The 14,272-nt window shown below is 41.6% G+C and overlaps 1 protein-coding gene across 6 annotated transcripts in view; it reads right to left on the bottom strand.

Moving 5' to 3' along the window:
- jmjd1cb (jumonji domain containing 1Cb) overlaps positions 1 to 14,272 on the bottom strand; it is a 138,409-nt gene that overhangs the window by 88,730 nt on the left and 35,407 nt on the right. The window lies entirely within an intron of this gene.

Here is a 14,272-nt window from a genome sequence, read left to right as displayed (position 1 = left end):
GCCCAATAGCACTACAACTAAGATAAGATACAGCTCAAATGATCCCAGCATGGAATCTCCCTCTTACCATCTGATCCTACCAGGATTACATACATGGAGAAGAAAGAAGAAAACACCTTGGCTCATAATAATAATAATATAATAATAATAATAATTTGATAGTGGAAACATTGCAGCCCAGTTTGTGGCTGCTGGTTACAGTGTTGTCGCTCAATACTGGACCAGTGTCAAAGCTTTTTGTTCCCATGTATTCAATCAGATCCAGATTGAAAAATCCCAAATTTCCCCTTTAAAGCTCCAACACAACTGAGCGCTAGAACATAGAGAGGGGAGAAGAGTGGCTGTGTTGTGGATGCTCACTGGGTTGTAAGTAACGTGAAGGAGAGAGACAGAATAAGAGAGCACATGAGCTGAAGTAATACCCAATGACAGCATGAAGAGACACCCTCTCTTCCACAAGGTCATCTCTCCCTCTCTCCGTCTTTTTCTACCTCTCTGTCAAAACCCACACGGGAACCAGAGCAGACACAGGACAGGAAGTGTGGAGACGTGGGGCAACAGTATGGAGATTTGAAAGAATGGATGTGTGAAGGAGAGAGAAGAGAAAAAAACACCTGGCAGACACAGAAAGGACAAAAAAAGAGACAAACAGAGAAAAAGACGGAGAGCAAGGAAGAGAAAAGAGAGCGAGGCAAAGTAAACAGCCTTGAGCAGAGTGATGTGACCCAGCTTCCCCACTCCTAGAAGGATGTGTGGACCCAGGAGGGAGGAGGGAGCGAGAGGGGAGAGGAGGAGAGGGAAGGAAAAGGCACAACCGAAAATAGCACTGTGTTGTTGTTGATGCAATACGGGGAAAACACTTACTCAAACTCTTCCTTCTGCACCGCCGATTTCAGGCTGAAATCGCTTGTTATCTTTAATGCGCTTCCTCATTTTCTTTTGTACTTCATTGCATTAGCTCAGCAATTTGGCCCAATGCAAACGTGGCTATCAAATGCCATTAGACACAACATATTCAGATATCAAAGTAAACAAAGATGAAAAATGATTCAGGTAGAGATAAATCAAAATATCTCACGCACACTCACATTTGCTCAGTAAAAGGCATCCTTATCTGTTACATATATTTAACTTAGCGTTACTTGGCTGGTCCAAAATAGTTTTATGCAGACCAACCACAACAACAACAAAGTGCAGCTGCTTGACAAATACCCGAGCCAGATCATCTCTGCCGTAGTTTTAGGGATTAGGCCTCTCGGTACTGTCTGACTTCCTCCTGGAGATGTTAATCTTTTAAAAACAGCTGACAAAAATACGTCATTCCATTCTTACAGAAGGTTCAGTGATTTCACAAAACAGATGATCACTGTAGTTCCTAACGCCATCACCCGAACACGATGAAACGGGGCATTTGTTGGGGACTATTTTCAGTGGCGGATTGATCCACAGTTGGCGCTCGAGTGAGTATTTGGGGCAACAGGACGGTGTACGTGGGATTGAGTGAAAATAACCATGCAGTGTGTGTGTTCGTGGTAATGAAGGAACATGTCCCCCCGGTGCAACAGTGTGTAATCCACTGATTCCAACATGTTTGACCCGAGTCTGTCCACCGACTTACAGACTTAGACTGCGGCCAAATCCAATTTGTTTCTTAGGTCCAGCCTTCAGGGCTGTCGGCTCATCATTTGTAAGTGATCAAAGCCGATCTGTTTGTTCGGGCATTATTAGCCTGCTAATCAGCAATGTCTGCGGGAGAAACATTGGCGTGCGTTAGAGTTGGGCCGTATCCAAAATTGTGATACCTCCTCCCTGTTTAACCACGGTGTATCTATTACCGTGACTAATTAATAATGATGAGTAAGGCTCAGACGGCGTCACCAAACTGCTGGCTTGTGCCTACAGCGTTCAGAAACTGAATACCAAACCCCAATACTGAAACACCTCTCCCTTCTCATTAGAAGTCCTGTTCTCCTTCCAGACCAGGTCACTGGGTGCAAAGTCTCTCTCTCTCTCTCTCTCTCTCTCTCTCTCTCTCTACACACACACACCATGACAACCACACATAAGCATTTCAAGGCATTAAATAAATGATATTTAATATTTAATTCTTGTCTCCTCTATATACAGTGGCTTGAGAAAGTTTACACCCCCATGCTAAAGTTGATTAAAAAGAGAGAAAAAAGGGACACCAATTTTCTTTGTATTGTAAATAAATAAATGTTCTTCCTTAAAATACAGGGTGCATAAGTATACACCCCCCTATATTAAATTCCCATAGAGCCAGGCACATTTTTAATTATAAAGGCCAGTTATTTCATGGATCCAGGATACTATGCATCCTGATAAAGTTCCCTTGGCCTTTGGAATTAAACTACATGAATTACATCGACACGATTCACGATTCACGATGTATTAAAATTGAACAAAAGGTCTATCCATAGATTTTCAATTATGTTAAGGTCAGGAGATTGTGAAGGCCATGGCAAAAGCTTCAGTTTACGCCTCTTGATGTAATCCACCGTGGATTTTGAGGTGTGTTTAGGATCATTATCCATTTGTGGAAGCCATCCTCTCTTTAACTTCAGCTTTTTCACAGATGGCATCAAGTTAGCGTCCAAAATTTGCTGAAATTTTATTGAATCCATTTTTTCCTTCTACTCATCAAATGTTCCCTGTGCCACTGACTGCAATACAACCTCAAAGCATGCTTGATCCCCCCCCCCCCCCCCCCCCCCCCATGCTTAACAGTTGGAGTGAGGTTCTTTTTATTAAATTCTGTGCCCTTTCTTCTCCAAACGTACCTTTGGTCATTCCGGCCAAAAAGTTCTACTTTAACCTCATCGGCCCACAGAACTTGTTCCCACAATGCATCAGGCTTATCTATATGTTAATTTGCAAACTTCAAACGCAGATTTTTTTGGTGAGGACGTAGAAGAAGTTTTCTTCAATAAAATCTAACTTTTTGTGACATATACAAATGTCTAATCTGTCATTTGATGCCTTTTGGAGATTTTTCCATCTTTTCTTGGCTTCTTTATGCACATTAATACACATTTTTACCTGGGGTGCCCAAACTTTCGAGCCCCACTGTATATGAGGTGCCAGTTTGAACAGCATTAGTCAGATTAGAAGCTGAGGTGACAACATTCAATTACACTGCAGTGGAAACCAGAATCTAACAATATCAACCCCGGTCTATGATACGGAATGCTGTAGAGAATACCGAAGCAGACATGTGATAGAAACCAAAATATACAAAGTGCTGAAAATTCAGCAGAAGGCGAGGACACACAGTGGAAGCAAAACAAAGGCATGCTTTTCTTTCCTCTCTGCCACTTTTTCTTCCTCCCTACATTTTCCTTTTTTCCTCCTCTCTCACCCCATCCCTCCTGATAATGCAGCTCTAATAATAGCCGAGTTGCATCGAGACAATCGTTCGGTGGAATCTAGGGCAGCCGCTGCAGAGGCAGTATGGGAAAATCCCTCCCGTCTTCTCCAGCTTGCATGCCTGCCTGCCCGCCTGCCTGCCTGCCTGCGGACTGTGAACGCACATGTGTGTGTTGGCATTTAATCCATCCTGCACAGGAAGATACAGACAGATGACTTATGACTGTGTAAACCTACAGAGCTGATCCTCAGAGTTGGCACTGCTGGATGTTTTTTTTTTTAACAAGTGTTTATTAACCCCTTATGTTGTCCTCCCCGGACAAAACTGGAATTAGAACCTTTTTTTAAACACTTTTCTCAACATTTCCTTTGCTTTTTTTCCACTATAATTGGTATACTGTACACACCACTTACACCAACTTATTACCACTAGTTTTACACTTATTTTTTCAAATTTGAGGTCAATAAACCTGATTAATATGAAGTTACATTGCATTTTTGTGTTAGAAAAGCTCAAATTATTTTGACTAATAGATTGGAGGAAGAGTTTGTCATAAAATTAGAAGAGAAAAACGCCCATTATTCAATGAAAATAGTGAACTGATCCTTAATTTTACCTGGGAGGAGTGTTGTCTGGAACCTCCATGTTATTTTTGGGCAACTGTGTTGAAAGAAACCCCCATTTCTGACAGAAACTTTAAAAACAGGGTCAACTTTGACCCGAAGACAACAGGAGGGTTACATTTATTTGGCAGCCTCTCCAACATTTTATTCTGTATCAGTCAGTAGGAGCACCAATATGTTTAGAGTACTTCATAGGAACAATGTGCCTGGATTCAACACGGTGTTCTAATACTACAGGAAGAAGTAGAAGAACAAGGTAACTCACTTTGCTAAAACACCCATACCATATATAACATAATTGTCATTTATAAATCTTAAATCAAAATACTGCAATTGTATATGCTACTGCACATGTAGAATAATAGTATGTATATTCAGGGTGTTTCACGTGTTCATGTATTTATCCCAAACTGCTCGGTACAGGATGCTTGATTCAGATGGATCCAATAATTAGGGCTTTAAGGGTTGGTGTATTCCTGCCGAACCGCCAGTGGTCCGGTCCGGTGTACGCAGCCGCACGCAGAATACCCGGTGTGTAGACGGATGTACGCAGTGCCGAGCCAAAGGTAACAGGCGTGAGTTCTGCCTGGAAACTTCAAGCCGCACGCCGTTACATATAGAAAACATAACACGCAGATGTTCTCACACTAGGGTGAGAGCAAATTAAACACTGGAGTTCGAAAAAAAAAGGCCTGCGTGATCCCGGTTAGCTAAAACCAGCAGAGAGAGAGTTGTGTATGAGACGAGGACAGTGTGGCGGCGTCTGTCAGCATATTTCCAAAATGTGCGTGAGCAAGTGACAATATCAGAGCCTTCAGGACATTTCTGCCTAAAATTGTATGTATACCCAGGGAGTGATGTTTTCCTTGTTTTCTGTAGATATAGCAAATGTAGTTGATTGACACCAAACACCTGACATTTAATTCACATGACATAGACATTATCGCCAGGATTTAAGCAATGGAAGAATAGAGTACTGGATAACCACACACCTTAGTGTGTGTACAGTAAACTATCTATTACATTGATAGCGTTGTGTGTTCACGTCTCCTATTTTATGGTCTATTGACTATTGTTACATAATGTCTAGAGGCCAAACTTCAGCGGCTATCAGCTGGGAAGTGACAGTTGTGAAACACTTTACAGTGGGACAGTGACCTCATAGTGATAGTAACAGTAAATAAGGAGAAGTTGAGTTATAGCTGTCTGTCCCCACTTGGCGTCTTTTTTGACAAGGAAAAGTTGACCATGGCGCGGTTGTAGTGAAAAGAAAGCTGGCGGCGTTTTTATTCCAAAAAGCAGCCGAGAGCGTCTTTCGTTGCTATAACAACAGCTATTGTTGCCTAGCTAGAGTGATATGTGGAGTGGCTAGAGAAAGAACAGAGAGTGAGCGAGCGAGCGAGAGAGGTGCTAGCATTACATAAAACAAAGCGGTGGAGCGAGCTAGAGAATGAACAGAGAGAGAGAGAGAGAGAGAGAGAGAGAGAGAGAGCTGCTAACTTTACATAAAACAAAGCAAGTTGGGGGCACCTGGTACTTATGCCCCCTGTATTTTAAGGAATATTTATTTACTTATAATACATTATTCATTCACAAAGAAAATTGTCATTAAAAGGTTGGATTTTCCTAATTTTTTTGAATTAAGGCATTAAGATCAATTTCCAAACAATATTTTTTTTTTCCTTTTTTAATCAACTTTAACATGGCTGTGTAAACTTTCTCAAGCTACTATATATAGGAGACATGGATGAAATATTAAATATTCATCTAATGTCTTAAAATGCTTATGTGTTGCTGCCATCATGTGACAGTGTGGGGGAGGGAGAGAGACGAGAGAGAGAGAGAGGAGAGAGAGAGAGAGAGAGAGGAGGAGAGAGATGCTAACGTTACATAAAACAAAGCAAGTTGGGGGCACCCGGTCATACCGTTATAACTCGCTGTGCTCCAACTCCATTTTTTCTTGTTGTTATGACAACGACAGGTCTGGCTACTCCGCTTGTCATTGGTCTGTTGTCAAAAACGCGCTTGACATGACTTTTTTTTCCCCAGAGAAGTTGAACTTTTTTCAACTTCAAAAAGACACTCCAAGCTGCAAAAAAAAAATCAGCGGTGGTGTTTAAAAAAACACGGTTTGCTACACGGGATTGTAATGTAAAACAGACTCTGGCAGCTTTAGCTTTTCTACTAAAGTCTTATTCTATGAACTTGCTCTTTATGCCAAGAAAACACAATAGCAAAGTTAACAGTAATGACAAAGACTTGATAGCTGATATGATGATAGCTATCTTTTCAGACAAAAGTCCAGCACAACAGTCTGCTAATTAGCTATGGCCTGCTAATGACTAAATTGCCATTGAGTCAACAGGTCAGTTGTTCCCAACCTGGGAGGTGCAACCCAAGGGTCCTGACATAAATGTGAGGGGTCACAAGATGAAGGAAAAATATTTTGGAATTTTCTTTTCCTGGATTTGGACATTCTGACCATTGCTTTATGCATTAGGCTTACTGCAGCTTAGAACCTCAGAGCGCCAACAAACAGCCTTTCAAGTAGGGTTAAGTGCAATTTTTAATCTAAATCATAGCTGACAATGTTGAGAAGTTAAGTGCAGGTGTAGTCTGCCAATTTAGTTAGCTGTACCTAATTCCTGTTAAAACAAGTGTTCTCAAAACAAGAACTTATGGTCTATTTTAGGCATATATGTAGTGCTTGGCTCGGCAGCTCTGTGAACTTTGAATGACAACAGGGACTAATAAATGACACACATGCACACGCACGCACATAAACACACATAAACACACACAAACACCAAGGCTAGTCAGATTGCCAGCATGTGAGTGCTTTGGGATGTTGTGTCAGGCCAACGGAAGGAACAGAGCAGGGCTGGGTCCAACTACTGATTCATGTGACTTCACCAAGACTCAACTCTGTGTGTGTGTGTGTGTGTGTGTGTGTGTGTGTGTGTGTGTGTGTGTGGTGTGTGTGTGTGTGTGTGTGTGTGTGTGTGTGTTTCTAAGAAAGAGAGCTTGAAGGACAGAGCGGAGGCCTCTGGGTAGAAATGTTACACGCACACCACACAGAATGAGCTCTGGGGTTGGTGAACAAAGAAGACCTCTATTTGTGCGAGCAGGCAAAAGTAGGTCTGCACTGGGTTTGGAGATCTACAAGAATGTGTGTGGTGTGTGGTGTTGTGTGTGTGTGTGTGTGTGTGTGTGTGTGTGTGTGTGTGGTGTGTGTGTGTGTGTGTGTTGCAGAAGACAAATGGTCACTGACATCTCAGACTATTACAGAGGAACAGCCTGGTACAGCGGGGTGGTGGGGCTTACTCCTAATTTCCACCGGTTGCAGAACGTCTGCAGATCGGCTCCGTGCTCCGCCGTCCGTCAACACCCACCAGGTCCGGATTTTGTTGCAGAACGGCGGCGGCCATGACGGACGGCTGAAGTCACGAGCACCCACGAGATCTCGCAAATTCACGTCGAATAGAACCGCTTAACCAACAACATTTTGATTCCATCCAGAGGAGTAGAGGGGAAACAACTCTGTGCTGGGAAATATGATGCATCCTCTCTGGGTATCCGCTCCGGAGGGCTGGGGATCGCCGGAGCTGGGACGGAGTCGGGACGCAGCCACTCAGCAGTTAGTGGAAATACACACATTGACTTTAATGGAAACCTAATGACACCTCCGCGGATCCGCAGCCGTTCTGCAACCGGTGGAAATAAGGAGTCAGTTTACTCCTTCACCACATGTACAACGTCACACCTCTACCAGGTAACGTACCTAATCATGTCTCTGACAGCGTGGCTCACACCTTCATTAGCGTGTCTCTCTGAGAATACTGTTTCCATATCAACACTTTTCTGTCAACTGCTTTTTAGATTGAGGTTACCATCCACAAATCACAAAGACAGCAGGAACATGCATAAATCGTCCGACCCATCAGCTTTATGCCATATCTGCCGAGCAGCAATTTAAAGTTTTTAAAGATTTGTTGTTTCCTGAGGAGAGTGCTTGCAACTTTGTCAAAAAAGGGACTGCGTGCCAGTCAGACACCCGCGACTGCAAGCAAAGCTGCAGCTATTAGTTGATTAATTGATTGCCAATAGGAAAAAAAATGACACATGATTAGCAGTTTACGTAACAATTGAGTAACTAAATCATTGCGGCTTGATGAGTGGAAGCTGTGCATCCCAAAGGCAACACCAGTAGTTTTAAACAAGAAAAGAAACTACAGTAGCGTAGAGGTATCTGATGGGAGTGATCACTCTCTCCTCTAACTGCTCCCTGAGGTGCTTGGGGGGGGTGTGTGTGGAAGGATTCCAGTGTTACCTGTCTGAAATCTGACTCCACACACACCCACAGACGCTTCCACAAGCCAGGCGAGTAGAACAACTTGTTTCCAGAGGCTGTTATTTTAGTGGCATTAATTACTGTGAATGAATTGGCACAGGACACACACGCACACGCACACACACACACACACACACACACACACACACACACTCTCACACACACACCGTCTCCTGTTTCAGCACTAGACAGACAACTGAAGGCACTTGGGAAAATTGGATTGTCTGTTAGTACCCTCGTTCATCCTCTTCCCTCTTTCTCTTCTTTACCTCTATCCCATCTCGCTATCTTTTCTTCTTCTCTCCATCTCTTCAGTTTGTACAGGTATTGGCGATATTGTTTAGAGGCACTAACCTGTTCCTACTGCCGTCAGACACACATTACAACTGAGCGAGGAGATTTTGTATTGTAAGTACCACTAAGAGTAAAGTTATTTAAGGTCAGAATACTCTCAACAGAGATGCGATCTAGTTTATGATACAATATCAATGCAACAGCCGTGAAAATTAAAGTTTACTACTTGTCATCATGTGACCAAAGTGTGGAACTTAAGCACATGACAACTGAGTTAACTGACTAACTGAGCTAAGTTATTGCGCTGGGCCCTAAACGTCTCCGAACCTCAAGTTATAGTCACTCTGGATGGTATTTCCCTGGTCTCCAGCACTACCGTCAGAAATCTAGGACTTATTTTTGATCAGGATATATCCTCTAACACTGACTTAAAACAAACCTCAAGAACAGCACTTTTTCACCTTTGTAACATTGCCAAAAAGAGGAACATCCTAGCTCAAAACAATGCTGAAAAACTAGTCCATTTCTTTGTTTATTCCAGGCTGGACTACTGTAATTCCTTATTATCAGGATGTTCAAATAAGTCCCTTAAGACTCTCCAGCTGATCCAAAATGCTGCAGCGCGTGTTCTTTCAAGAACTAAGAAAAGAGATCATATTTCTCCTGTATTAGCTTCTCTGCATTGACTTCCTGTGAAAACCAGGATTGAAATCCTTCTCCTGACCTACAAAGCTCTAAATGGTCAAGCACCATCATATCTTGAAGAGCTCTTGGTGCCTTATTGTTCCACTAGAGCCCTACGCTCCCTGAATTCACACACTCAGAAGAAAGAAATCAATTACTAAACAGGCGCTGACATGGACCCCATAGGGCAGGAGGAAGAGAGGCAGACCAAGAGCCACCTGGAGAAGAACCACAGAACAAGAGATGAAGAAAGAAGGGCTGACGTGGCAACATCTGGAGCCGAGGGCCCAAGATCGGAGAGGATGGAAGAGCTTGGTTGATGGCCTATGTTCCTATGAGAATTTAAAGGCCTAAGTAAGTAAGTATTGATATATGATTTATACTTCTGTATTAAATCTAAGTCATGGCTACACACGTAGGTACTTGGAGGCACGGACCCTACGCCGTAGTCTCACGTGCACCTCTCGAAAAAAAACTACACATGTCGCTCAGCTGTGGGCTGGTAGTGTTGCATTCCCCCTGACTCATTTCCTGGTTCTCTTCTCCATAAACAACATGAACTCAAGGAGAGAGTTAACTTGTCCTGCTACCGCTTTCCCACCGTGGTCAGAAAGCACAGGGGAGACACTTTGTTTCGCTACTGGCTCCAAAGCTAATTGTTGCCTCTCTCTCACTCACTCTACCAACCCCCCCCCCCCCCCCCCCCCCACACACACACACACACACACACACACACACACACACACATACACACATACGCCAGCCGTGCTATTCTTTTAAAGAGATCGATACAACACACCAATGCATAAGTATAACTTAAATTCTGAAATACAGTATGTATGGTTAAATACTGACTATATATATACACATGTATATACACATATATACTCACACATATATGCATATGTTCATACATATATATATACACACACACACACACACACATATATACACACATATATATATATTAAACATACATACACATATATATGAAACATATATATACACATATACCCATATATATGATATATTAATATATATAACACACACCAATACACTGTATACACACATATATAAATACAAACATACACATACACACATACTGTGTATATACACATATATATATACTGTGTATATATATACATATTACACATACATACTGTATATATACACACATATATATATATACAAACATACACATATACTGTATATACACAATAATATCTTATATATTATGTATATATATATATATATATATATATATATATATATATATATAATACACACACACACATATATATATATATATAACACAGTATATACACACACATATATACATACACACACACACACACACACACACCGTATATATATATATATATATATATATATATATGTATATACATTACATACATTACATACATACACACATACACACACAGAGTGCAAATATTGAGGATTTCTCACAAACTGCACCAAGACAAATGGGGTGTGAATTGGACCATATTAGGTTGTACGCGCCACCATTTCATCAGAAACACTGGGTGTAAATGCTAGAGAGCCAGGCATGTAGAACAATGAGGGGGAGTAATGTGAAGCACATTCGTGGCGTTGGATCTGCATTCAGAACAACATCTGCTCGAGTATTCACAGCTGAATGTCTCACACTGAGCGAACAGCAAGCAGACACCACATCAGTATTCCCCTCCTCTGTAATTCTCTCCCACAGTCTTCCTCTAATCAATAATTTACATTGTTCTATGAGAGACAAGGTCATTTATCTATTCACACACACACACACACACACACACACACACAGACACACGCTAACACCGGCTTCTGCCTCACTGCCTGACTTTAAGTCGGGTCTTAAAGGAAAGAGGGTTAAATACTGACAAGTTATAAGCTACTCCATTTGGTATCTGTGTTCAAACCCACAAGCCATTGGATTCCAGATAGAAAGTGTCATGGTATTAGTTACTATGTATTTATTGTCTTAGTATAAGTGGTGTTGTAAAGTCAGATCAAGCTTTGTGTGAGGGTTTTAGTGTGATAAAAGCAAGTACAGTGTTTCATCCCAACAGGAAATAGTTGATAATTCTGCCACGCCATTGCAAAGGACAATGATTACAATTAGGACGAAAAGTTGTTTTTAGCGAATAATATATATGTTTATTATGCCAATGAGAAATAACTTTATACTACACAAGAAGATGTTTTAAATCCTTTGTTTAATAAAAAAGCATGATTACAGCAAACCCCTAACTCTTGCATATAAAAGAGTGTAGCAGTCTACTCAGGGCTTTAAATTACGGCAACAATCAGCCAAATTATGGGCATTATTGACTGGTGAGTTACTCAACTTGACTATTTACTTTGGCAGGTCACCAGTGTTGAGTGTGTGTGCGTGTGTGTGTGTGCGCTGAAGAGTGAACATATCTGATAATAGTGGCACTCAGCTGGTTCAGACCCCCTGGGGAGAGGAGTCTAGCTTGTGAACCCAGTGACACCACTGTTAGGACTATTACTGGTACACAGTGAGCCTTTCTTTTTGATGCCTTGCAAGCAGGTTAAGGACACGTCCACAAGAACAATCTTTTTGTCCCCGTCTTCCCTGGAATCTTTTCAAGAATATTTGCGTCCAAACGGATCCATTTGTATATGATTCAACACGCTGCTACAGAAAGAGGCCGAGCATGCGCATAAAGCTTACATGCTGTACACAAACAGACAGTATATTTTGCCCTTGTAACCCTAATTACTCATTATCTCCTCTAGCAGGGACACAAGCATGTAGTCCGCCATTGCGGTTTTTATGAGACGTCGTCAAGGGATAAGAGGTCAAAGGCTAGAGGTGTGGATCGCCCCTTAATCAACATCTGAAATATAAAACCAAATACAGTATATTCATTTAGCAGTTTCCATAAATGAAGGATGAAACCATTGCCCTGGGTATAGTAGCTGGCTCTCACTTGGTCTAACACACAAGTTTTATAGCAAGGCATCTATTCCTTACAGCAGAGAGCATCTGATACCTGTGACACCTTCATACAGAACATACCGCGGACTCGCTGCATTTGCACATCTAAGAATGAAAACAGCATTTGATGTGGCATTTTTCATCGTCAATCAGCCTAGAGATATTTCAGCGAGCTTCCAGTCTCACATTTCAAATGATGGATGAACCACAAACCACAGACTTAAAAGGGCATGTTTGGGAATGCAGTTGATAACTAGCTTGATGATGACGGCAGAAGACCCTTTCAGTAACTGTCGATCCGGAGTATAGTTCCACTGACCTGGCTGCTCAGTCCTCAATAACACATGTACATAACTATCGTCGCTAATAAGATTTATTCATTCATTAGTCGTTTTTTTCATTGCACTACCTTTTGAAATATGGCACAAAATAAGAATGCAATTCTCAAAGTAAAGAGTCATATTAAAGCATCATTACCTGCCAATTCTGATGTTGCTGATGGAACCGTCTCATCGAGACTTACATGCACATAAGGAAAGCACTTAGACACAAAGAAGGTTAACCACAATCACTGTGACTCTCCATTTATTGACAGTTCTCCAACCCGCCACACTGTTTGTGACGGGGAAGGGGAAACAAGCGGTCCTAAACAAAGAACATGGAAGGACCGGAAGGACTGAACATACAGGTCAAGTCTACAAGCAGCTCATAGAGCATCCATTAATAGCCTGACATCGCCAGACCAAATTGCCAATGCAAATTATTCTAGAAACTCTCAGGTCATTTTCGATTTCAAGGGGCGTTATCAACAAGCGTAGACCATAATGCCTCTGAACGCAATTAGATAGACCTACCGCCAATCATAGCCAAATGTGGCGTAGCGCTGAGACAAATGTAAACAGACTACTAAATTTGGGTACAGAACTCAGTGCCAACATGGCACCTGTTCCTATACAACCGGTATCTACCGGACTGAATGGCAACGCAAATTTCGGTGCCTCATATTGGTGCCCCCTAGGGCTCTGAGACGGATGTTACAGGCATCAGAAGCATCACTGCACATGGCGCTGGTTATCATTACGCTTGACAGCAGGTAACGTTAGCCCACCGTTAGCTAGTAGCTGGCTTAAGCACAAGGAAACTGTCTAACGTACGGCTATATTTTCCTCGAAAGAATTCCAAGGGACGTGCAACCGTCTGCAGCTAAAAACAGTGCTTATACCATTTTTTGTATATTTATTCCATTTTAAATAAGTTAGATCAATTTGAACACATGGCCTTAGCAATTGACAAGCCGATCTTTAATTTTGACTTTAAGTATCAGTTCAGGCTTTGTTTTAAAAGTATCGTGAGATAAAAAAAAATTTGTATTTAAGTGCAGTTTATTTTTCTTCTTTGAGCAAAAATATACCATCCAGTTCGTTCAATACTGACACAATGGCAGCTTCGACAAAAAGTTCCACATCAGATGCGGCCATCTTGGTTGTTTTCAAAATGCCAGTCATCGGTGGCGACCTCTAGCTCACCCAGTAGGAGCGTGCGCCCCATGTAGCCCAGGTTGGAATCCCACCTTTCCCACAAAATCAAACAATGGCAGCCATCATCTCAACCACGGCCCGTATGATCAATTAATCAATCAATCAATCAATCAATCAATCAATCAATCAATCAATCCCACCACAAATCAACTGATCCTGTCATGATGTTGAAAAATGTTACTGTGTGCCAAGAGAAGACAAACCAGACAAAAAACTGAGACTGTAGCAACAGGACTTTTCCCTTTCTGCAACAATGAATACACGTATTGGAAATCTCTAAATAATTATATATATATATATATATATATATATATATATATATATATATAATGGTGATAGAGCTTGAAGAATTTCCAAGAACCTTCAAATGTAAATGGACTGTATTTAATTTAATAGTCTTGACAACTACTCAAA

The sequence above is a fragment of the Etheostoma spectabile genome, chromosome 21, assembly GCF_008692095.1.
Source record: "Etheostoma spectabile isolate EspeVRDwgs_2016 chromosome 21, UIUC_Espe_1.0, whole genome shotgun sequence".
Taxonomy (NCBI): Eukaryota; Metazoa; Chordata; class Actinopteri; order Perciformes; family Percidae; genus Etheostoma; species Etheostoma spectabile.
This window is presented reverse-complemented; position numbering and strand designations above follow the sequence as displayed.